The sequence below is a fragment of the Marmota monax genome, unplaced genomic scaffold, assembly GCF_021218885.2.
Source record: "Marmota monax isolate L192 unplaced genomic scaffold, Marmota_monax_Labrador192_F-V1.1 WCK01_AAM20220418_F8-fsc00427, whole genome shotgun sequence".
Classification (NCBI taxonomy): Eukaryota; Metazoa; Chordata; class Mammalia; order Rodentia; family Sciuridae; genus Marmota; species Marmota monax.
In genome coordinates, this window is record NW_026693630.1 from 226869 (window position 1) to 254252 (window position 27384).

Here is a 27384-nt window from a genome sequence, read left to right on the forward strand (position 1 = left end):
TTTCATTGTGTTAAAGGAACTTGTTATGAGAAATTGGCTCATGGGATTGTGGAGGTTGAGAAACCCCACAATATGTAATCTGCAAGTTGGAGACACATAAAAGTGATTTCGTTGGAGTCTAAGTCCACCTGCCCGAGAACGCCTGTGAAGCACAATCCAAGGGCGGGAGAAGATGAAATGAGATGGATCAGGCAACCAAGCGGTCAGCACAGATCTTGCCTCCTTTTTTTTTTCCCCCTGTGCTGGGGAACTGAACTCAGGGCATTATACATACTCAACTCATGCTTCATCCCTGAGCTACATCCCTCATCCTGTCTCTATTTTCTTCTTTCTATTTATCTATCGATTTATTTATTTATTTTTATTATTTACACATGACAGTACAATGATCTTGACATATCATACATTTGAATCAAATGGGGTATAATTTTCTGTGTTTTGATTTCTCCATAGCAAAACACACAAGAGCACACACTCCTACACACATAGAAAACACCAAGAGCAAATGTTGCACTTGTATGCAAGATTAAATTTAGGTGGGCTGGGCATGGTGGCCCATGCCTGTAATCCCAGCTGCTTGTGAGGCTGAGACAGGAGGATCGCAAGTTCAAAGCCAGCCTCAGCAAAAGCAAGACACTAAACAACTCAGTTAGACCCTGTGTCCAAATAAAATACAAAATAGGGCTGAGGATGTGGCTCAGTGGTCAAATGCCCCTGAATTCAATCCCCAGTTCCCCCCAAAAAAATTTAGGGGAAAAAAAGAGAGGCCATTCTATCATTGTTACTTCTTTGGCATCTCTGGCATTTAGCTGTAGCAGGAAACCAGGGAATGGTGCAAATTCTTTTGTTATATATTGTTCATGTATACATGTTTATAAAGTAATAACACAAGATAAAATATCCTCAGGGAGATGACCAAAATTCATTTTCTTTTTCTTCTATGTTGAAGCTCAGCCTTGCTGTTAGATATGGCCAGGCTACTAAGTACTTCTCGAGGTGATAGGAGAGAAAGTAACTACTGACACCTGTGGGACAAAATTTTCACTCATTTTACTTCCCCACTCACTAAAGCAGGTGGCAACCTGGATGTGATAGTTAATGTTACGTGACCACTTGACTGGGTTGAGGAATGCCCTGATAGCTGGTGAAACATTATTTCTGGGTGTGTCTGAGATAGTATCTCCAGAAGAGACTAGCATTAGAATCAGTAGTCTGCCTAAAGAAGCTCTGCCTTCAAATACAGGTGGACATCATTCAACCTGTTGAGGAACAGGCTAGAACAAAAAGGCAGTGGAAGGTCAAATTCGCTCTTGGCTCAAGCAGGGTGTACTAGTCAGCTTTTTCATTGCTGTGACCAAAAGACCTGATCAGAACAACTTCAAAGAAGGAAGAGTTTATTTTGGCTCAAGGTTTCAGAGGTTTGGTCCATGGTTGGCCAACTTCATATCTCTGGACCTGAAGTGAGGCAGAACATCATGGTAGAAGGGCATGGCGAAGAAAGCTGCTCAGGACGTGGCAACCAGGAAGCAGAGAGAGAGCTCTGTTCCCCAGGGACAAAATAAATCCCAAATGGCATGTCCCCCACAACCTACTTCCTCCAGCCACACCTACCTACCATTACTATCCAATTCCCATCAGTGGATTAATCCACTGATTAGGCGACACCTTTCATCATCTAATCATTTCACTCTGAAAATTATTACATCACCTCACACATGAACTTTTAGGGGACACCTCATATTTCCACCATAACACTCTGGCATCCATCTTCTGCACTTTGATATAGGTGCCCCTGCTTCTCAGGCCTTTTGGACTTCAGGGTTTACATCCCCTCACCCCTCCTCAGTTCTCAGGCCTTCAGCCTTAGAGTGAGAATTACACCTGTAGTACCCTGGGGCCTCAGGCCTTTGAACTTAGACTGAACAATGCCACAGACTTCCCTGGCTCTGCAGTTTGCCAACAGCACATCATGAGAGTCCTCAGCCTCCCTTATTGCATGAGCCAATTCCTAAAAAAAAAAAAAAAAAAAAATCTCCTTTTACATTTGTCTTTATGTATTTTAAACAGAACTGTTTCTCTGGAAACCCTGACTAATAAACCAGCCTTAATCATGTAGATGCTGAGAATGAAAGAGTGGAAGGATTTTGCATTCCTGAAAACCACATGAAGTAGACCTACCACAGTAATCTGGACCGCGTATGCTGAATTGCAGAAAAGGGAAATGGAGGTTTATGTTTTACTTAAGCCAGTGGGGGACAGATGTTTTTAATACCATCTTCTCATGTACCATCCCAATATAAGAACATCCATATATATAAACACATTTCTACAAAAAAAATCACTATAATCTTTAATATAAGGGCAACTGAAATTGTTTTATGTATATATTTACATATTTGAGTACTCACATTGAGAAATTAAATATTAATATTTACAGTCTACAAATTGCACGTTATATGTATGTATTCATATTCATGTCTGCTTCAAATATATTTAAATGTATAGGAGCTTTTGTCTATATAGGAGTTTGAAAAATAGTATCTTTGTAATAATATTTTGGTGATATTATGCTAATGCTCATTGAATATAATAAACTTTCAACCCTGTAACTGGGCTTTAAAAATTGAGTTGCATGTAATTTACATTTTAATAATTTAATAATTTTAATAATTTAATTTGAAATTATGAAGAAAGATGATTTTTTTATTAAACCCTTTTAACTTGGTGAAACCTAGAGAAATATATACAAGTTTATTCTAATCAGATAACCAAACTTAATTGACAAATATTTGATTATGTTTTGTGCTATAAAGAATAATCAAAGAAGAAAAATGGTTTATAAAAAGAAAAAACACTTCAATTAAAAAATGATTTTAATTGGCAATTCTAATTAGCCTTACAAAAACTATTTCAAAAATCCTTTTAAATTTGTGCTCGTAGTGAAGTATTATTTGTTTGATTCTATCTTGATCCTATTATGAGAAAGTTAAATTTGTATCACACTGGATTGAATTGATAGATTTATCTTGAATAAATGATAAAGTTTGAATAGAAAAGACAGTTTTACTGAACAAAAAATATTCAGTATATTGAACTAAGAAAAATTTCCTTCTAAGGAGGTCTTAAGCATGCTTGAATTTATTTTTTTTTGTGATCTCTGAAAAATATAATTTGAGAAGTCAGAAGTAAAGTTTTTTTTTTTTTTATTACAGTAAGAAATAATGTCTAAGTGCCAATGTTCATTGGTAGGGATCTGGTGAGCAATTATGATATGTCCACAAAAAAATGTAGGCAGCAGCTGCATAAATATAAGGATGTTCCCACGGGTCTAATAGTGAAGAACTCCAGGACACTTATTAGGTGAAAATGCAAAGTATAGAATGGAGAATACGTAACATGTTGTATTTGCATAAACAAAAAGAATGGGAAGGATAATATTCTGATTTTGAAATAAATTAATGAATTACTAGATAGTTTTATAAGCTAATTTTTAACATAAGAAAATAATGGCTAAGGCCTAGCTTTAAGGCAAACTTAAAAAACAGGACTCATTTCAGCAATAACTACTCAATTCAGTTTCTCTACACATAATCATTTGAATAAAATAGAAATAATTGCCAGACAAAGTGACCCTTGCCTGTAATCCCACTGACTCCGAAGGCTGAGGGAGGAGAGTTGCAAGCCAGTCTCAGCAATTCTGCAAGACCCAGTCTCAAAGTAAAGATTAGAAAAGGCTGAGGATGCTCCTCAGTGGTCGAGCACTTAAAAAAACAAAAAAGAAAGAAAGAAAAGAAAAGGAAAAAGGAAAGAAAGAAAGAAAGAAGAAAACTATTGAACTATTAAAGGAACGAGCCTGGTGCAGCAGCATACACCTATAAACCCAGCAACTAAGGAGGCTGACGCAGGAGGATCCCAAGTTCCTAAGCCAGCCTCAGCTGGCTTAATTCAGGAAGACCCTATTTCAAAATAAAAAACTGGGGTGGAGCACTGGGTTCAATCCCTGGTACCAATAGTTAAAGAAAAAATAAAAAAGAGTAAATGGAGACCAAAAAATAACCAAACTTGTAGTATACTCATAACATTTTCTTAAAGGAATTATTCAAAAACCCCTGTTCTTTACAACACTGACTTCATTATCATCATCAATGCCACCTCTATCTACTTCCAGGTTTATGTATTATCATTTATCACTGAAGAATATGGCTTTCTGCACTTATTAGACTCCTTAAAGTGTTTGTTTTTACCACAATTTTTATTTGCTTATTTCCAGTAGGGCTTGAAAAGGAAGGTACTTCAGATTCACCTATGAGAATAATTTTCAAGTAAAAGTAATTTTTCTGTTTTTATTGGAGGAGATTAAGGAGGGAGCTGGGTCAAGTGAACCTCACAATCTTTCAACAGTTCCATCACATCTTCTTAGAGAGATTTGCCCCTTTTCTTCAGCGTATCCTCCTGACAGCTCAGATTATTAGACTTGGTATTCATTTAAAATTTTTAAAAAGTCATTTTGTCTCTTTACTAACATATCCCACACATTTTCATTCACTAGCGGAAATAGGGAGGTTGTCATAGCATGTGTTTTGGGACTGTTTTAATACTTTCTCTAGTTATAGATTTCCTGCCAAGTTTTTGTTCTAAATTATTTTCACAAATGAATCTGATTACTCAGTATCTCGCTTACTATTTAGTAAATATTTTTACTGGAGCTTTGTTTCTAGATATTAACTTTTTTTCTAAAATCCTTAAATGAAGATTAGTATTTCTAGACAGTCACAGTTAATAAATCAGATTTTTCTCTAGTAACCTACCCTTGATCCAGTTAAATTGATGATTCGTACTGAAATTTTCAGCAAACATAAAGAATGGAAACTATACCAACAGTTTAAGATTCAGATTTAAAAATCAAATTCTAATGCTTTGTGTGGTGGCACAGCTACTTGGGATGCTGAGGCAGGAGGATCACAAACAGGAGCCCAGTCTCAGCAATTTAGCAAGACCCCATCTCAAAAATAAGAAGGACTGGTGATGTCGCTGAGTGATAGAGTGCCCCTGGTGGTTCAATCCCTAATACGAAATTCTAAAAAAGAAAGAAAGAAAGAAATATAATTCAAATTGTAAAACTTGTAGTTTTTAATAATAACCTTTCTTTCTTTCTTGAAGATTTTAATAATTTTCTTCCTCCCTCCCTCCTTCTCTTCCTTCCTTCCTTTTTTTTTTTTTTTTTTTTGTACTGGGGATTGAACCCAGTGGTGGCACTGACCCACATTCCTGACCCTTTCTAATTTTTATTTTGAGACAGGGTCTCACTAAATTGTCCCAAGTGGCCTCCAATTTGTGATCCTCCTGCCTGAGCCTCAGGAGTTGCTGAGATTACAGGCATCCATCACTATTCCTAGTCATGTTAGTTTTTACTTAAGAATCTCTGAACTATTATAAGAGCCTTGAAACAGCCTATTTCACCTCTAGTCTCTCCCCAGCCTATTCGTCCTTGCCAAATTCATCCTTTTAAAATTTTGGTGGAGAGGGCGATAGAATGCTCACACAGCATGCATGAGGGGTTCAAACCTCAACACTGCAATAAATAAATAAAAGTAAAGTTCCACTTCCATTGTTTGACTCTAAATCTTTCATTCAACCTTCAGGAGCCCAGAGTGTGGCTCAGTGGTGTGCCTAGCATGCATGGGGCCCTGTGTTGTAGCCCTAGCACCATAAAAAATAAATAAGTAAACTTTCAAATTAATTTTAGTGGCAGTTAGTTTAAAAGATTTAAAACATCAATATATTGACAAGCAGTAGATAGTTAAATAAATGGCACAGATAATGGCTTTTATGGAACTGAAACCTAGCATCTTTTCTGTTCACTGGTAGACTTAACTATTTGCTCAAATTTCCTATAATGATTTTAAAAACAGGTCCTCAAAAAGGGAGCTCGATTCTCTGCTAAATGTAGCTGGAATTAGCAAGTCTAATGAGCAGAAAGTAGTGGAAGGGAGGGTAGGACATAGAAAAGATAGCTACCCCTTGGTTCTCTTTCTTGGATGGGTCTGAGGAAAGTCAGCCACCTGTCCTGAGCACAGTCTATCAGTCCTACAGGAGAGGTTCCTACACGGCCAGGAACTTCTCAGCATCAGTATAGGAGCCACATGAGTGATTCAACTTGGAAGCAGATCCTCACTCTAACATTCTGAGGATCTCATCATGCCTGTCCTCTTTTACTGAGACCCCACCCCCCACCCTATCCCCATGTGCTACAAAGACCAGCCACCTCCACTGTGCTAAGTTCCTGACCAACAGAAACTGTGGGATAATAAATAATGATTATTACTATGTTTAAAGCCAATAATTTTGTGCAATTTATTTTGTAGCATTAGAAAACTGACACTCTTTAGAACATAGGTCACTGTTCTAGGTAGTAAGGACTCCAAAATAATTTAAGCAGTTTTTGCCTTCAGTGGTGTTTGCACCTTTGTATAATCTTCTTTTCAATGTTTTCTGCTTAAGGACTCTAGCTTTGGGCTTTGTTACTGAAGTCCTATTTAGGTAATTTAAAGTTCCTGGTTTTATTTATTTTATATCATATATTTTATCTTACATATTTTATATCTAAGTTATTTTCTAGCTTTGTTTTGTATATCAACCATATATGTATGTGTATTTGTTTATATATTTTGGAATGAAAACTTATTTTTAGCAAAAGAAAAATAAGGAAAACAGCATATTTCAAAAATTTCAAATTCTTGTGCAATAGTCTATTCTGCTTAAAAATAATGTTACTAAAATAATAATAAGTTATTATTCTTATAAAACTGTACATGCTCATTTTAAAAAAAAAAAAAAAATTCAAAAGATTAGTCTTAAAAGAGAATACAATCACCAGGTGTGGTGGCACACACCTTTAATTCCAGCGACTCAGGAGGTTGAGACAGGAGGATTGCAAATTCAGAGCTAGCCTTAGCAACTTAGTGAGACCCTGTCTCAAAATATAAAATAAAAAGAGCTACAAATTTTGTTCAGTGGTTAAGCACCCCCAAGTTCAATCTCTAGTACCAAAATAAATAAATAAATAAATAGTGATTCTAATGCAAACGAGATTTTATTTAACAATTTATGAAGGAAGCATAAATTATGTTGCAATCAATTCAAAGGAACATTTGAAGCACCACATATATGCCAAATAAGGAATGTTGAAATGCATTTACAAATAGAGTAAAAATGAATGGAATTGGTTGACACCCATACACTAATAATCAATGGCATTTCAAGGGACACAATTTCTACTTGTGTGTGTGTGTGTGTGTGGTGCTGGGGATTGAACCCCAAGCCTTCTTCATGGGATGCAAGCACTGAACCAAGGGAGCTATATCCCCAGCCCACAATTTGCATTTCTATGGACAAAATTTTTACATTACTGTCAGTCTTTTTTATTTCATGACATTGACATTTTTAAAGAAATGAGGGCATTGCCTTAGAGAATATCTATAGAACTGCATTTGGGTGCAGGCCTATAATCCCAGCAGCTCGGGACAGGAGGATGGCAAGTTCAAAGCCAGCCTCAGCAAAAGTGAGGCACTAAGCAACTCAGTGAGACCCTGTCTCTAAATAAAATACAAAATAGGGCAGGGATGTGGCTCAGTGGTCGAGTGCCCCTGAGTTTAATTCCCAATACCAAAGTAACAAACAAACAAAACAAAACAACCCCCCCGCCAAAAAAACCCAAAAACCTGCATTTGTCTACTTGTTTCCTCATGATTACATTTATGGCAAACATTTTAATAATAATATTTTCAGTCAGATGCAGAGGTATACACTTGTAATCCCAGTGACTCAGAAAGCTACCCTGGAATTTGTAATTCTCTTACCTCAGCTTTCTGAGTCACTGGGATTACAAGTGTATACCTCTGCATCTGACTGAAAATATTATTATTAAAATGTTTGCCATAAATGTAATATATATATATATATATATATATATATATATATATACACATATATTATGACTGAGGATGTAGATTAGTGGCAGAACACTTCTGAGTTCAATTTCCAGTAAAACACACACACACACACACACAAAGTATATTTTCTAGGTGGTGTTAAAACTAATGTGATTTTATTAGGCAGGTAGATGGTATCAAAATTTGTGTTATAAACAACACTCCAATAACTAACTTCTCACACTTGTGTGATCATCTTTTTAGAACAGTAGTTCTAAACTTGGAGGCTTTCTCTTTTTTTTTTTAAAGAGAGAGAGAATTTTTTAATATTTATTTTTCAGTGGACACAACATCTTTTTTTATTTTATTTTGATGTGGTGCTGAGGATCAAACCCAGCGCCCTGCTCATGCCAGGTGAACGCGCTACCGCTTGAGCCACATCCCCAGCCCTAAACTCGGAGGCTTCTAATTATCAATCAGGGAGCTTATTGAAAATTGCAAATTACCATCAGTTGCAGAAAACCCTAGATATTCTAATATAACATATTTCAGATAAAGTCTGAGACTCCACATTTTTATTACTACCCAAGGCATTTTCTTAGTACCAGACATAGGAGCATACATGGCAAAACACCAGAGAAAACTCCTGAAAAGAGACTTGAAATGGCTACAGGCTTTTTTGTTTTAGCATGTTTTTCCAAACTCCTCTTCACCACAAGTCTCTCACTTTGCACAGTGAACAAAGAGTTTTGCCAATATTTACATTTATTTTTAATTGACTATCTATTTTGGGGGTAATATTAAAACATTGATTTTAAATGAAAAGCTGAGGATGGTACGTTGAAGATTTATAATACATTTCTACTCTTAACTTTATTAAAAAAATTAATAAAGGTTTTTACACTCGCCTGTAATTCCAGCGAGTGAGAGGCTAGAGGATTGTGAGTTCAAAGCCAGCCTCAGCAACTTAACGGGGCCCTAAGCAACTCAGTGAGACCCTGTCTCTAAATAAAATATTACAAAAAGGTGGGAAGGCAGGGTGCTGGGAATGTGGCTTAGTGGTTAAGTGCTCCTGGGTTTAATCCCTGGTACCAAAGTGGGAGGGCTGGGGAGGGATGATGAATTGGAATGGACCCACTAGAAGATTAAAATCTGATTTTATTTTTTTCATAGCCTTCTTCTCAAATAGGTATATACTTTATCATCTTCTCAAATAGGTATATACTTTATCATCTTTAATTTCTAGATAATAAAACCATGGTATAGAGTAACTAAATAATTCTTAAAGACTTGAAAGTGGTAGGTAGTGGAAAGCCTTGACTATTTAAAAAAGGGTTTTTAAAGTGTCTGTGCATGTCTTAGGACATAAATGAGTTGATATCACTCCTTTCTGCACAATAGTTGATTATTTATTATCATGACTTTTCTTCATCCCTTTTATGATGGTAGGGGGTTGTTGTGATCACCTGGAGAGGAATAGAAATGGCTTGGATCAGAGACTTCCAATGGAGGAGGGCATTCTCTGGATTCTATAAGAAACCCAGTGTGGTTCCTATACTCTGAGGACTAAAGGGAGCCAAGAATAGATTAGCTATCACAGGGTTTTGCAGGGTAGGGAGCTGAGGCCTGGGTGGGAAAGTATTCTCTTAGAGAAGCAGCAACTTAAGTGGTAGAAGCCAGAAGAGACAGAGAGGAAACCTGCCAATGCCCAGAGAGGATGCATTTGTGGGCTACTCTTGAACACTAAGGTAATATTCCGTGGAAGTTTGTATAGTTACAAAAATTAAGCATATATACTTTTTCTCATTAAATGAAGTGGCCCTCAATTATGTCATGATTATATATTAAAAATACTGTTCAATTTGCTATATAATACAGCAATTATTAATAAATATTTCATAGCCTGTCTAAATTATTTTTTGCTATTCAATTGTGTCAGAAATTTTTTAGACCATCTGATTATCTATTGGGAGCTTTCAAAAATTCTTGGAAATGAATCCAGCTTCATTCCCAGTGGGCAGATTGAGGAGACTGGGCAAAATATGCTGACATATTGTAATTATAATTGCTAATGACACCCAGTGGAGTGCAGGACAGCCATCCCAAACTAGGGCTCTTGCATCTGAGTAAACCACATTAATGGGAAGGTCTCTCTAACCTTACCCTACATCCATTTTCCCTGAAGCAGGACATAAGATCCTCATGTGAGAGGTGACTTCCCCATGCCTGGCAGAAGGGAATGTCCTTATCTCTGAAGACACAGGGACAGAGAGAAGAATCTGAACAAACAGCCTCAGTAAGTCCCCCCAGTTTATTACCATTGGGTCATACTCCTTTGTTCAATTGTACTTCTCCCTGACTACCCACTTCTTCATTAAACCTGGCATTAAAAAACTCACAGGTTTCCCAGTTTGAGTCTTTATATCTGAAGTCTTCTGTATCTCATAAAACTTACATTAAATAAATGTGTACAATTTCCTCTTGTTAACCTGTCATTTGTTACACAGGTCTTAGCCATGAACCTAAGATGTGAAAAAATATATATATATTCCTTTTCTACTACACACCTCATGAGCTGGTAGGCTGGGGACTACTGCCACTGTCTACTTTCTACCATAAAGTGAGACCCAAAGATGAGTGGTGTTGTCCAACAGTACATCCATCACACAGATTAGGAGAGTAGTGACTGGCAAAAATTCTAAAGATGGTGTAGGACTAGGTAGTAAAGCCACTTTTGAGCAGATGACATCATGATCCATTCTCAAATTCAGTGTGGCAATACCAGGATTGTTCTTGATCAACTGTGAGATCAGTATATTGTTACTAAACACTGAAGTGAGCAAAATCGAGATTATATTATGAATAAATCAAGTGGTTATCCTTGCTGTATTTTTTTTTCTCTTGAATTTCTAGAGTGGGAAATAAAAAGGGTTCTAGCTCATTTACATGAATGTGAATAATCTGGTTCATGTGATATGCCTTAAAGGACTTAGGGACTCATTTTCAGACCTCAGTTTCATACTCCCTCAACCCAGCCCAGCTTCTCTAAAATCTCTTCCATGTTGAATATTTTTTCTTGGGTTTAAAATTAGAGACTTAAAAGTTTTGATATAGCAGGTCAGGTAAGAACTATAACATTTCCACAAAATGAACTTAAGGTTAATAGTTTATGAACTAGAGAAAATCTAAATCAAAAGCAGAATATTACTAAAAGAGAGTAAGCCTTGGCAAGGTATGACATTGGGTAATCAGAGAGTAGCAGAATTATTTTGGGGACTGCATGAGGGACAGGATTTGGGAGACTGCTGATGAGTAAAAGATATTGAAGGTCAACATCCCATCTGGCATCCAGAGTCATGGCATGGAACACAGCACTGGCATGAATTACTGTCTTGGCTTTGGAAAGCATTTGTTTGTGTGTGTGTGTGTGTGTGTGTGTGTGTGTGTCTGTCTGTCTGTCTGTCTGGAGATTGAACCCAAGGGGCTCACACATGCTAGGCAGGCGCCCTACTACGGAGCCAAATCCCCAGGACAACTTTCAATTTTCTGGTTCCTACTTTTTCAGATGACTTTGTTCATCCTCGGGGCTTGTTGGTAATGAAAAAGAAATTATAAAAACTCATTTTGAAACCTTAGTAAGGTTTTAACTGTAGGAAGTTCTAGGTGACAGGTGCAGGACATGCTACCCAACATATGGCAGCTTGGCGTACTGAGGGTTTTAAACTGAAGGAAATTGCGAAAGCTGCAGCAGCAGGAAGATCATTCTCTGACCTTTTGCCTTTCACCTCTGAAACAGGTCATAAATATATTCTCTGGGTTGGGAGTATAGCTCAGTGGGAGTGCTTGCCCACCATGCTTGAAGTCCTGGGTTTGATTCCTACACAAAAAAATGATACTAATGATGATGATAATTACTGGACCTACCTCTTGTGGCAACAGGTCATGAGACCCTCATTGCAGAGGGATTCTGGCCTAAACCCAGAAGAATCTGAACAAAGAGGCCTTATTGAGTTTCCCTCAGTTTCTTACACTAGGTCACACCCTTTTGTCCTCCAGTCATCTCTGCGTGACTGTCCATAAAAATAGTTTTCCTGGTCTTTGAGTCTTTGGAAGCAAAGACCCCTATTTTATGCAAACAGTTACATTAAATAAATGTGTTTTGCTTTCTTAATTTTCCTTTTTTTGGGTTGGGGATTGAACTCAGAGATGCTCCATTTCCAGCCCTACATATTTTATTTTGAGACAGTTAAATTTACAATCCTGCTTCAGCCTCCCAGCTAGTTGGGATTATAGGAGTGTGGCACCACACTGGCTTTGTTAATCTGTCTTGGTCATGGGGCTGTTGGCCATTGCACATTATAATGGATAAGTAGGAGATGCTGCTTTTTCTCCTCTACATAAGATAAGGTGAGTGTGCACATTTACTTCATTTTCTCTTCTTCAAAATCAATATAAATTTGGATGCAGCTGAGGCAAGAGGATCACGAGTTCAAAGCCAGCCTCAGCAATTCAGCGAGGGCCTAAGCAATTCAGCAATACCAGATCTCTATATAAAATATCAACACATGATAGCTAAACTGTGGAAGCAAACTAGATGCCCTTCAATAGATGAATGGATAAAGAAACTGTTGTACATATACACAATGGAATATTACTCAGCATTAAAAGAGAATAAAATTATGGCATTTGCAGGTAAATGGAGTTGGAGAATATCATGCTAAGTGAAGTAAGCCAATCCCCAAAAAAACAAAGGTCGAATGTTCTCTCTGAGTAGTGGATGCTGATCCATAATGGAGGGGAAATGGGAAAAATGGAGGAACTTTGATGAGGCAAAGGGAAGGGAGAGGTGGGGAGGGGGCATAGGGATAGGAAAGATGGTGGAATGAAATGGACATCATTACCCTAGGTTCATGTATGACGGCACATATGGTGCGATGCTACATTGTGTAGAACTAGAGAAATGAAAAGTTGTACTGCAATTGTGTACAATGAATCAAAATGCATTCTGCTGTCTTATATACCTAATTAAAATTATATATATATATGGCTGGGATGTGGCTCAGTGGTTAAGTTCCCCTGGGTTCAATCCCCAGTACCAAAAATAAATAAATAAATAAATAATAAAAATCAATATTATATTTATTTCAATGTGTAGCCAATGGTGCATTTCTCTGCATCTGTATGTAAGTCTTCATAAATACAGGAAGACGAATCTGGAATTTCCAAACTACATTGTTAGGAATAGAAGTGGTTCAAGCATATTTTTTTGTTTTCTTAACATGGCATTTCTATTAAAAGTGGTTTTCCTCTGAACAAAAAAGTTCCTATTGTATAACCATGTATTTATCTTTCCTTACATCTTGAAACAGTACTTGGATTTGCCCTTGGCTCTATTTTAGAGAAAAGCTTTGTTAAGCAAAATAAAACCTTGGGTAATACTCATACTTGCAGTGAACTCTGTAACTTTCCTGGTAAATATGAAGCAATGTGAAAGATATTTTAGTTTTGCTTTGTGATAAAATAAAATTTTTTCACCTTCATTCAATGTTGATGTGCACAAATGAATTTGACCTAAAGTACACTTGAACATACAAATGCATAACAAAATTCTAAATGGCCCTCCCATTTCCCCTAATTTATAAAAGTTCAGGGGAAAAAAAAGCATAGTAAAAAAAAAGAAAAGTTAGATTATTTGGAGAAGACAATTTATATAACAAACATAATTTTACTGTTCAAAAATATTGCCTACTTCAGCATAAAATTAACCAAAGAGTTTCTTTATATCACAAGCTATTTAAAATTAAGTCATTGAAATATTAAGCCTCTTAAAGTAAATATATCAAAAATCAAACTATTATACATAAATAAATGAAATAAATGCAGCTCTAGAAATTAGCAGAAAGTGCCTAATATTAAATGGATTTGAATTTTAGAACACAGCTAGTATGGTGCATAAATGAGATACAAAAGAGGAAAATATCTTTGATACCCAGAATATTAATTTACCATTAATGGATATCAAATCAAAAGTTCAACAGAATCCCTGCATTCAAAAATACATTGACCTCATAATAATCACTTTATTTAATAGAAAACTGAACTGAGATTCATATACACATATATAAAGATGATACATCCAGCAGAATAGATTCAAATACCTGAATTTTTATTCAGTCTTAGGTTTGGACATAGATTTTATATTGTGAAATGTATTTCATTATTAAAAATGGGGGGCTTGTTACCTCATTTGTATTATGATTTTGTAGTCATATACAAAAGAAACTATCACATAAAATGTGTCTTTTGTTCTTCATCATTATTAGTAAACTAATTCTGCCTCTCACTGAATTTGCATATTTGAAATCATGTCAGAAGGTGTTGGTTGTAGTTCTATACAGGTGTTGTTAAAAATTAATTGGGAGGCCATTAGACTGAGCTTGCTCTCACAAATTGGGTACCTATGCAAGCAAACTGAAACCCAACTCGGCAAACAGGAAAAAAAATCTTAAGCAGAAACAGCCAGTTCATTTCTAACTAACTAGGAATTTTTCTATTTCAATCAATAAAATATTTTTATTCTGCAAAATGAAAATGCAAAATTTAAATGCTCAAATTTAAAATTTTTGATTGCCAACATAACAAGTGGAAAATTCCACACCTGACCTCATGTGACAGGTTGCAGTTAAAATGCTAATGCACTAAAAATATTATATATAAAATTATCTTCAGGCTATGTGTAAGAAGTGCAAAACAAGGTATGAAACAAATAAATTTTTTGTTGTTAACAGCTGGGTCCCATCTCCCAGGTATCTCGGTAAGTGTATGCAGATATTCCAAAATTCAAAAAGTCTGAAATCAGAAACAGTTCTAATCCCAAGCATCTCTAATGAGGGATAAACAACCTCTAAAAGTTTCACATCCTGCCCTCTCCCTTGATGAAGTCCAGTTACTTGATCATTTGTTCTTCATTCTCTAAAATTGATAGTAATTAAATGAAAGAAGAAGAAAAAAAGAAAAGAAACATCTACATGGCACTGTTCCACATGCTGACGGTGATACTTCACAAACAAACTATGATGTAAATACTGTTCTTATTTCCACTGTTCAGAGAAAACTGAATGGTTGAGAAATTTGCTCATAGTCACCAGTCATAAATAACAGCACCAGGATTTAAAACTATAGAGTTTGGGACCAAAGACTTGACAGCTTTCCACTTCTCAAATGCAGCAGTAATTGTCTCCATTTTGAAAAAGCCAATGTTAAATTTCCAGAAATGTCATATTGTTAAAAAAATGTCTGTAAAGCACCTAAACTATAATATATAATAGGAATACTACCCTATGCAGTTTTGTATATGGTACCTCCTAATCTATTTCTCTATCGACTGGAAGATCAGAGGCATATTTTTTCTTCAACCTGTTCTCTGAACTTAGGTGTGCATACAATCATGGTGATATTAAAAACTAAAGGGTTAAGTTCTTTGATTCCATACTTATGTTTGGAAAGATGTTAAGTCTGTTTTAGAAAGAAACCTTCATATCTGTGTGAGACTTTAATTCTGAAATCCTCACATATCCTAAACCCAAACAAATTAAAATAAGGCAGGTGTTATAGTTCATATTTTGCAGATGAGCAATTAAATTGCAGAAGTTATGTCTGTTTCCCAAGGTCAGAGAGCTAGTCAGAAAGACAGGCCAGTTAAGAATCCAATTCTGGCTGAGCATGGTTGTGCATTCCTGTAATCCCAGTGGCTTGGGAGGTTGAGGCAGGAGGATCTGGAGTTCAAAGCCAGCCTCAGCAAAAGCGAAGCACAAAGCAACTTAGTGAGACACTGTCTCTAAATAAAATACAAAACAGGGCTGGGGATGTGGCTCAGTGGTTGAGTGCTCCTGAATTCAATCCCTGGTATCAAAAAAAAAAAAAAATCAGAGAGAGAGAGAGAGAGAGAGAGAGAGAGAGAGAACCCAATTCTGTGAGTTTCCCAAACATTCCCTTATTCTACTTTGAAGAAACTACTATTTTTCTTGTATGCATCTTCTGTTCTTTTCTTTTTCAGGTCCATTTTTAGAAGCATTTTTTGACAATAGCCTTGATTTGGCTACTTCTAGGAGCTGTGAGTAGAGTGTCTCCTTAATAGTTTTCAAAATTTTCTGTACATATTTGGGACTTATTTTGGTCAAGTGGAGCAAGGGAAAACAAAGCTGGGTGCTCCATTTGAATTTCCTCACCGGCAATGAATAAATTGTGTGGTTGCCAAATGGGTTCAACTAGTTTGAATGTTAAGCAGGCAGATGAGGGCAGAGAGAAGTCTCCCCCGACCCACCCCGACTCTGACAGGAAGCTAATGACAAAAACCTATAATCAAGGGAAAAATAGCTCCAGAGTCAGTAAAGAGGTTTCAATTCAGAGTAATCATCATTAGCAGGTGATTAAAGTAGAGCTTTTAAAAGTAGATGATAGACTATTTGTATCTAAATCACTTAGGCACATTTGTTAAATTCCCCAGGCTTCACCTTCAACCTATTAAATCAGAAGCAGTGGGCTGGGATCGGGAATTTATAGCATCATCCAACTTCAAGAGGAACCACTACAATAAAATTAGGTAAGAAAACAGAATTTTTTGGCTGATTTCGAATGCCTAAAGGTGTTCAATTTTTCAATTACTATGGGTAGAGAGGGAGCAGAACTCTCCAATCCTTAAGTACGCATTGCACAAACTAACTTCTTTTCAAAGAAGATGGTAAGGGAAAAGAACCTTTAGTGACAAAATCTGACAAATAGTGCTTCAGTCAATGAGGCCAGAGATGGAGGCCAACATCAAATGTGGGGGGTCAGTATGCACTCATCATACGAAATGGTTTTCACCCCAAAACACAATTTTCTAGTCTAATCATGAAAAAAGTTGCAGACAAATTCCACTAGGGAAGTGCTTTACAAAACACACAACCGATACTCTGAAAAATAAAGCCATCAAATATAAGGGAAATCTGAGCAAGCTGGCACACAATTCTAATCCCAGCAACTCAGGAGGCTGAGGCAGGAGGATCGCAAGTTCAAAGCCAGCCTCAGCAACTTAGTGAAACCTGGTTCGAAATAAAAAAATAAAAAGGGCTGGAGATGTGACTCAGTGATAAGGGTTCAATCCATCACCAATATAATAACAATAATAATAAGCAAGGGAAGTCTGAGAAATTTCTCACACCAAGCATAACCTCAGACAACAGGAGGACCACATGTAATGTGGTATCCTGGATGGATTTCTACAATGGAAAAAAAAAAGCACATAGGGTAAAAACTAAGGAAATCTGAATAATTTTATCTGTATTGGTTCATTCCTTGTAACAAATGTACTAATACAAATGTAAGATGTTTATAATAAGGGAAATTGGATGTGAGGTAAATAAGAACTCTGTATTCTTTCTCAATTTTTCTGTAAGTCTAAAACTGTTCCAAAACGAGTCTGTTTTTTTTAAGAAATATCCTGGTCTGCTTATGATATTTAGAGTTGATCACAGTTAATAATAGAGAAAGAACACGATTTATCTGGTACCAGTTTATGCATGGCTGAGCCAGTTAGCCAGGCTGGACAGTGGTTGAAGGTAGGATGGATCTAAGTGCAAGAACAATCAGAACTTTCGGGTTCATGTTCAAGATGGGAAGGCTCAGTAACTGGTCAAACACAGAATTCTGTTCCTCTGAGATAAAGAGCTTTAGGCAGACCAAGTGCTCTTCTAGGGCTTGGGGGAAGAATTCTTTGGAGTGCTCCTTTGAGTCAGTGTTTCTTGAACCTGATTTTAAGAAAGAAGAGTTGACATTGATCAAGTGATTTGCAGGACTCTCTACAAACCAGAGCACAGTCTGCCTCTAAGTCTGGCCTCTTGACTCCTGGACTATCCGAAGGCCATATGGATTTTCCCAGTGAGAGGATCATTCTCTAACCCAGGTTAAGAAAGGCATCCTCCTCCTCCTTCCACAACCACTCTGGTCTAAGTCTCCATCAATATTAATATTGATCTGGTGAGTTTCAACAAATGTAAACAGTAAATTAAAATAAGAATCCCATCACCTCTCAAACTGTCCTCAGATTCCTCCTCACATGACCTCCCCGCCACTATGTCACTACCACCAGCATCTTCCAAACCCTGATCCGCTTTCCTTTCACTATAGATTTGCCTTTTCTAGCATCTATATTAGTTAAATGGAACTGTGTAGCAATGGGCCCTTTTGTGCATGGCTTCTTTCACTTATTATATGCCCTGGGATGCACCAAGACTGTGAGATGAGCTAGTAACCTGTCCCTTGTGTGTACACAGCAGTAATCCATTGTGCGTACATGCTGCCATGGGTTTATTCATTCACCAGTTGAAAGTCTTTCGAATCGTGTCGAGTTTTGGGGCTGGAATTTTAATAAAGCTGCTATGAACATCCCAGTGCAAGTCTTTGTGTGAACATGATTTCATTTCAGTCGATCAAGTACCCCACGTAGGTTTGCTGGGTCTTACAGGAGGGCATGGTCAATATTTTAAGAAACTACCCAGTTTTCAAGTTGTAGTCCCTTTAGCAATTTGAGAGAGCTATATTTTCATCCTACCCCTGTCAAAAGTGGATATTGTCAGCTTTGAAAAAGGACTATGATATTGGCTGTGTAATGGTAGCTTACTGGGATTTTAATTTGCATTTTCCCAACAACTACTTATTTGTACTTATTTGTCATAAAGTATTTGCTAGTGAATTGTGCTGTTGTTGTTTTTTGGTACCAGAGATTGAACTCAGGGATGCTTCACCACTGAGCCATATCCCCAGCCTTTTATTTTATTCTGAAAAGGGGTCTCCTTAAGTTGCTGAAGGCCTCACTCACTTGCTGAGACTGGTCTTGAACTTGCGATCCTTCTGCCTCAGCCTCCCAAGTCCCTGGGATTACAGGCATGCACCATCATGTCCAGTTCATAAACTGTATATTCAATAGAATATTCAAATCCTTTGCCCAGTGTTTAATTAGGTTGTTCTTGTTTTATTACTGAATTGTAAAAAATGCTTTATGAATTCTGGACAGAAGTCCTTTATTACGTATATGTTTTACATGTACTCTCCTAGATCAGGGCTTGTTTTACATTTTGTATCTTTTAAATTTCGGTGAAATGCAATTTGTCAATTTCTTTTACTTTTAAGGTTTGTACTTTTGTTATCCTAATAAGAAATATTTGTTTAAGAGTAAAATTTCCCCCAAATTGATCCATAGAGGCAATGCAAAGAATTCTTTGTCAAAATTAACAAGTTGGTCCTAAAATACAGATGAAAATACAAAGGATATAGAACAGCCATAATGGAGTTAAAGGACTTAAATTAATTTATATCAAGACTTTCTATCAAGCTATAGTAATCAAAACAGTGTGTTATTTGTGTAAGAGTAGATAGATCAATCAGTGGAACAGACAGAAAGTCTAAAATACACACACACACACACACACACACAGAGACATTCACACATTCCATTGATTTTTCCTTTTCTTTCTTTTTAAGAGAGAGAGAGAGAGAGAGAGAGAGAGAGAGAGAGAGAGAGAGAGAGAGAATTTTTTAATATTTATTTATTTATTTTTTAGTTTTCGGTGGATATAACATCTTTACTTTTTTTTTAAATTTTTATGTGTCAAAACCCACTTGAATCAAATGTATGAAATATGATATGTCAAGAGCTTTGTAATGTTTTGAACAACCAATAAAAAAAAGAAAAATAAATAAAAAAATAAAATAAAATAAAATTTGTATGTGGTGCTGAGGATCGAACCCAGAGCCCCACACATGCCAGGTGAGCACGTTACCACTTGAGCCACATCCCCAGCCCTCCATTGATTTTTCTTAAATTTTTTTAGTTTTTAATAGACTTTATTTTATTTTATTTATATGCAATGCTGACAATTGAACCCAGTGCCTCACACATGCTAGGCAAGTGCTCTCCCAATGAGCTACAACTCCAGCCCCCAATCCATTGATTTTTGATAGAAGTTCTAAGGTTAAAAAGAAAGGATAATTATTATTTTAACAAATAGTGCTAAATACTTAGGTTACCAATAGATTTAAACACATATACTCTTAATTCTTAGCTAACAATAAAAAAAATTCCAAAGTGAGTCATTGACCCAAATGTAAAAATAAAATCATAAACACTTCCAGAAGAAAACAGAGGAGGAAAAAAAATGTGTTTATAAGTTAAATCAAAACAAGTATTAGCAAACTGACCAGGAGTAAAATGTGACTCATTGCCTATTCTTATAAAGTTTTATTGATTGAAACTCAGAAGAATTCATTCATTTACACATAGCCTATGGCTTTCATAGTACAGTGACTGAGTGAAGTAACTTCAATAGAGATCATGCAGACCATAAAGTTAAAGATATACACTATCTGATCCTTTATAAAAAGTTTGCTGATTCTTGGACCTAATAGAGTTGGCCCTTAGTATCCAGAAAGAATTGGTTCAGGATAAACCAAGGATGCACATGTCCATTATACCTGCATAATAACCTATGTACATCTCTTGCACACTTTGAATCATCTCTGGATTTTAGTAATATCTAATTCAATGCAAACAATACGTAAATAGTAGTTTACCATATTATTTAGGGAACGAGAAGAAAAAAACTTCTCTTCACACTCAGCACAGATACAATTTTTTTTTTCTAATATTTTGGATTCACGGGTTGGCTGATCTGTGTGAATGGAACTCATGGATACATAGGACCAAAAGTATTTCAAATGGAAACACAGCTACATAGCAGCCAGAGAAATTGTTAGAAGTTCTTAAAATATCTCACGTGGTCCTCTGTGAATCTGCACCATTTTCCCCTCTCTGAATCTATTGGCCTTCCCCCATCTCAGGCTCCAAGCAGTTCTTGCCTAAGGGCCTCTGTTTTGGATTTTTCTTGCCTGGAATACTCTACAGCTATCCTCTAGGCTCTTGCTTTAAGTCTCAAATCAAATGTCATTTTCTTAATGAGGCCTGTATTTCCCACCCTTTTTTCTTTGGAACTGGTGTGTGCCCACTCCCTTAACACCTATTTCAAGCCAGTTCTACTTCTTTCCTCTCCATAGCCCTTATCACCTTTTAACATTCATTTTAATTTACTTTTTAAAAAGTGTTTTGTGTAGTTAATGTAAGGAGATGATCAAAGTTTGATTTCACAAATCAGACAATTTATTACCAAAGTTTTTTTTTTTTTTTTGACAATGCTTAAAGCAGTGGAGAATAATGAGAATAAAACTCACAGGGAATACACTCCACAGAGGAGGTGCATTAACCACATGGTGAGTTTCAATTTTATACAGTGTGCAATTATTAAAGTCTAGCTGTTCAATTAGGACAGAAACAGGCCTCGGTGGAGATAAAGCATAATTAAAGTTTGAGGTATATCTTTCTCTGGGAGGTTCTTGGAAGAGACAGTTTGACCAACCCAGCACACAACTGTGGTAACACACAAGGTTCCTAGCAGCCAGCAAGCGGTGCTGGTGTTGGCCAGGGAGAATGTGCAGGATTGCTGGAATCCTGCCACAGAGTAGCCCTGCCATAGCCTGGGCTCTCAATGGGTCTGTCGAAATCATAAATGCTTTGGAGACCTGTATTTGAGGCCAATAATTCACATATGGGGTCTGATAAGGTGTGTTGTAACATTCTGAAGGAAAGGGGGATTACACTCCATGTTCTTATCACAGCAAAACATATGTCATGTAGCAAATAATGTGTTTAGAGTCATTTCAAAGCTGCATAATAAAAGTCCTTGTCGAACACCCACCCTTCCAGTAGGTAAGTCCCACCAATGCACGGGCTGTTATCTCGTGAAGCATTAAAGATACTTTTCATGTCATTTATACATCTTGTATATATTTTAGCATATTTAGCTTTTAGGAGGCATTTATCAGATCTGTATTATTGCTTTGATAGAAAAGAGTATCCTTATGGATAATTATATGGCTTAGTAATAGCTGCACTTACTTTATGCCTACCAAGGGGCCAGGTGTAAAGACCCACATTATCTTATTATTCAATCCTCACAATAACCCAGAGGCATAAACTATTATCACAGCATTACAGAGTTGCTTGGTAATTTGCTCAGGGTCACATAATTCATTAAATTGCAGGCAAAAGATTCAAACAGGATGCCTTGTCGTGTGTTCTTGCTTAGTTCAGTATTTTACATTCCAAGTACACTAAACTCTAGATGATAAGCCACAGACATAGATGACCCCAGAGGGTGGCCACCTGGATGGGAGGTGGAATTTGATAGGAGCGACATAATTAGCTCTAAAACGTGCGCTAAGTCATATTTGATATTTTCTAATTTCTTTATGTTTATGCAAGATTTTACATTTGCTTTTAAGGGTTATACTAAGTTAATTATTAAGGTTTTCATATTAATTACTATTTGATAGATGAATTGTTTTTTGTTTTTTTTTAATATTTAGTTTTTAGCTTTTTGGCGGACACAACATCTTTGTTTGTATGTGGTGCTGAGGATCGAACCCGGGCCGCACGCATGCCAGGTGAGCGCGCTACCGCTTGAGTCACATCCCCAGCCCTGATAGATGAATTGTACAAGGTGAAAAATGCCATTTCCAAAACCCTTTAGGCCAGATATGGTACAGAGTACAGAGTGGTTTTTAGGAACATAAAGCAATACCTGCGCCATGTATCAGATATAAAGGGGATGCGGGGTAGTCTTTAATAATTATAAGCATTTCCACAGGAAAAGGTATAAGTGTACACATTTACTGGGATTGTAAAAACCTTCACATGTTTTACCACCAAATGAGGACCAAATCGGTGCAGTCTGCCTGCTGTGTTTTCTGGGGCAATTTATTATCTTCCTGGGCCTCATTTCTCTATCTCTGTAAGTGATACTTACATTTTACATTTTTGAGTTAGTAATATATGGTGGTGGAAATTTTTAAATTTAGAAATTGCATATAGTGACTGCTCATTAAGGGATGGCTAATAGTATCTGTGTTCTGCAGAAGGAAATGAGAACCATTTTCTTAAGTGAGAGAGTTGTAGTTTTCACTTATCAGAATTATGAAATAATTTTACTCTTTAGAATACAAAGTCTTTATAGTATTTATCTGAATTTATAATTTATGGGATATTAAGAAGACTCCAAAGAACAATTTTAGGATCAGTTTCTCTTTTAAAATAATTTCCTTGCTTCACTTCGATTCACAAATAAACCCCTAAAAAGCTTGTTTCTCATTATCCAGTCCCCATCTGTATTAACATAATCTATTATTCATTCTCAAACCAAATTACCATCGTATTTGAGGTTTCAGCTGGGTTAGTGAACTTCTGGCCAGGACCTGACTAAACTGATAAGAGTAATTTCAGCATTTTAATGATTCATACCATCCTGGATGCAGCTGAAACTTGCCATCATTTGATCTTGAAATGAACAAACTAAAATCAATGTAAACTGGGGACATCAAAACCTTCTTGAGGTGATAAGTGCAACCTCTGAGCCACGTTAATCAAGCTGTGGGCTCTCGGTACAGACTGCAAGGCATTCTTGCTTTACTTACCCCGTTTACCTTTGTGACCCCCATTGCTGCCCCCTCCCCCATTGTCCTGGTCTTACATGTTCTGGTTTTAAAGAAAATGACTGATTAGCCTTAGGACTTTTGAAAATGTTTCCTCTGGAATATTTGAGATTCTTTTCCTCTAATGCCACCCACTCCTCTATACTCAGCTCCTACTCACCTTTCATTTCTCATTCTGATCGGATGTTCTATCAATGAAGTCTCCCCGGAGACTTTGGGTCTGGTGCATGCGCTTCTCTTAGCCTACTGCACAGACTGCATTCCTGCAGCTTATTCAACACTGGGTTATAATTGGTTGCTTACATATCTGCCTTGCTTAAGATTGTAAGAGGGGCCATATTTATGTCCCCAACTCTGTTCCCAGTACGTTAGTACGGTACCTGGGACATAGAAATAATGAATTGTTAGGTAAACAAGCCTCCTAGGAGTTTTTCTATGTAAAGGAAAAAAAGTTTAATAACAAATGCCTTATAAGATTGTGATAGTAAAATAGAATGCTGCATATAAATATGCTTTTGTATCAAAGTGCTTCGTAGGTGATAGGCATCCCATTACTGCCAATTGAACATGTGTTCTTGTCTGGAGTCACAATATCACTGCTTTTTAATTTCGTTTTAGATTCAGTTCAGACTACAATTCTGTAAATTCTGCCTCCACATGTTTCACACACTAACATTCCTTCACTCTTTCCGTGGTCAGATTTTTTTTTTTTTTTTTATTGTTAAATGGATTAGAAAATATGCTGAGAGTTAAATGTCTTTTTAGGACGGTTGGGTGACGCTGACTTCTCTTTTAATTTTTGAATGTTTTAAATTGCTTTTTTTATTCAAGTACATTTTGTTCAATAAAACTAATTTTGTGAAGTACATTTTCTACTATTTTCTAAGTAAACATTTTTACAGACAATTGAAGCCATGTATTTCTGATTTATTTATTCGTAGGATTCAATTAACATCCTGCTTCAACAAATGTCTTAATCCCTAATCATTACTATATGGATACACAATACATTCCTTTCAGCATTGGATGTTAGAACTACTAGGTGGAAATTTGATAAAGAAAAAGATGTTTTATAGTAACTAAGTGTTTTCCAACAAATTACTTATCAAAGGAAAAGCAGTAACTTGCCCATTGAGAAACATAACAGATAAACTTTAACTGAGGGTCAAAGATAACATCCAGTTGGAACAAACCAACATCATGTGCCTTTTATATGATACACAGTGAAGGTCACAATGTCACAATAGTTACATTTCTGCCCCAAATGTACAAGCCGATTTAATCATAAGGAAACATCAGACAAACACAAATGAGGAGATATTCTACAAAATAATTGGCCTATACTCTTCAAAAATGTCAAGGTTAAGAAACACAAAGAAAGTCTATGGAAATTTTCTGTATAAAAAGAGAATTTTAAAAAATTATAATTGTTGTCATGATCTTTGGATCCTCGACACAAAGAGGAGAGGTGATAGCTATAAAGTACATTTCTCAGAAGTGGACAGAATTTGAAATGTGGGTTATGAATCAGATAATAGGTTGTTGTTTTTTTTTACATTGAAATAAAATTTACATTGAAATAAAATAAAATTGATATCCATGCTGTGTTTATGTAATAGGAAATATTCACTGAAATGTTCAGGGGCAAAGGGGCATGATCTTTCTAACTTATTCTAAAAATAAGTTAGAAAAAAATGAAAGAGAAGGGGGGAAGAGAGAGAGAGAGAGAGAGAGAGAGAGAGAGAGAGAGAACAACAACAACAAAAAAGAGTAAATACAGTTCCTTCTCCTATTCTTGCAAATTTTCTGAGTTTAACCTTTGACCAAAATAAAACATTACCCAAAAAAGGCCCACACTCAAACATACTAGTTCAGTGGTCAAGTTACCTTGGAAAAAAAAGTGTCTATCAGTTGCTGAGGGGGAAAAAAGAATTCCAAAGTAGTGACCTAAAACAAAAATTTGATTTTTTTTTTCCCCCTCCATGATCCTGAAGGTGGACTGGGTTCACCTGGGTGGGTCTTTTGCTCCACAATGCTTAGATTGTGGGTTTTCGTTCTGCTGCATTTGTCTGGAAGTTCAGCTATGGACACACAAGAGGGCCACTATTCCCCAGGTTTCTCTTTGCTAGCTTAGACTGAACTTCCTTAGAAATAAAAACTGGGGAAAAAGTAAAATACTGTTCCTTCTTTTACAAGGAAAAGGGCTCAAAAGCTCTAGAATTTCTCCTGCATAGCATTCTATTCTTAGATGCAAATCACAGTACAGCTCAAACTCACTCAGACAGGAAATGCTCTTGCTTGAAAGAGTGACTTCCCAGGGACCAGAAGAATGGTTGGCAGCCATATTTTAAGGCCACAAAGCCAAAGTAAAATAATTTAGATAGTTTTGAACATATTTCTCTATGAGTGTAATTTAGATATATTATCATATGAAATAAATGTCAAGAGTTTTAATTTGTGTGAAAGTTAATTTAATTTGTTGTATATACATGGATTCAGAACCATTCTTTATAGTTGCAGATTACATACTGTATAGCATAAATTATTTTTTCATCATAAAAAATGGGTGTTCTGACTTGAGCCATTTCTTAGGATTTAAGCTTGTCTGGTTCTTGTCGGCTACTGGGAGACAGACCATTTGTATAATAAACTTCTGAATGTAAAAAGGAAAATGAATGTTTGCCCAGGCTCACGGGGGCAAGGAGGATGGTGTGGACCATAAAGTCTCTGCCTCAGATATTGTTCCGTGTCCCTGGTTCCACAGACTTGAGCAAAGAATACATTCAATTTCCTCTCAGAACCAAGCTATTAGACCTGTTCATTTTATATGTGCCTGTCATTGTACCCATCCTAATCACTATTACAGCTGATAAGTCTTATTCATCCTGTCACAAGACCCGATGGAACCTGTAATTTTTTTACACTGTTTGACCTCCTGAACTCAAAAGCATTGAATATAAACTGGCTGAGAGCAGGATGCAAAGATCTTGAAGTCTCATGCAATGAAAGCATGACAATTTTATATTTTGTGCCAATCATAAGTATTACAGAATGCTCACAAATGCCAAATATATGAATGGCGTTTCTTTTCTGATTCTAGGAGTCCTTTTTTTTTCTTTTTGGTTTTAATATCTTTCATTATTCAAAACATTTTAAACACATTCAAAACTAGAAAAAGAGCCCTCCTTGGGTACCCATCACCCAGCTGTAACTACTAGGTGGTCAGCACATGACAAGTCAAGTTCAATCTTCATCCCTTTGCTCTACCTTCATGCAGGCACCTGTTGCCTGTTGGACTCTTAAAAAAAAATATCCAGACATTGTAATTTTACCTATAAAACATTGGTATGGGCAGGCACAGTGGCACATGCCTGTAATGCCAGCATCTTAGGGGGCTGAGGCAGGAGGATCCCAAGTTCAAAGCCAGCCTCAGCAAAAGTGAGGCACTAAGCAATTCAATGAGTCTATCTCTAAAAGAAATTACAAAATAAGGCTGGGGATGTGACTCAGTGGTCGAGTACCCCTGAGTTCAACCCCCAGTACCCTCTCAAAAACAGGGAAAAATTATATGTATTATTAAAATATAAGGACTTTTAAAGCATCATAAGTATTTGTGTATGTTGGACAATTAAAAATTTATATGTCTTATCTAATGTCTAATCAGTTTTTGAATCTCTCGATAATCTCAGAATTGTCTTTCTGGAGTTATTTCAGTCTAAATACAAAGTTTTACATGTCCTATTTAATTGACACCACCTATTAAATCTTTGCAGTCTTGTCCTTTTTTAGTTTTCGAAGAAACCAGGTTATTTGTATAATTCCTACCCCTCACCCCATGGTTACTGATTCAGCTGACTATCTCCTTTAAGTGTCC

General features: G+C 36.4%; 1 long non-coding RNA gene across 4 annotated transcripts in view; it reads left to right on the forward strand.

Moving 5' to 3' along the window:
- The window catches only part of LOC124103210 (uncharacterized), an 83155-nt gene that overhangs the window by 41935 nt on the left and 13836 nt on the right, over positions 1-27384 (forward strand). For 2 of the 4 annotated variants that reach the window (XR_009228245.1, XR_006855134.2), the window contains 2 exons: positions 16438-16533; positions 22396-22466. This is a non-coding gene — a long non-coding RNA (uncharacterized LOC124103210). Of the gene's footprint in view, positions 1-15987; positions 16045-16437; positions 16534-22395; positions 22467-27384 lie in introns of all 4 variants that reach the window. The other 2 variants (XR_009228246.1, XR_009228247.1) reach the window with 2 other exon arrangements.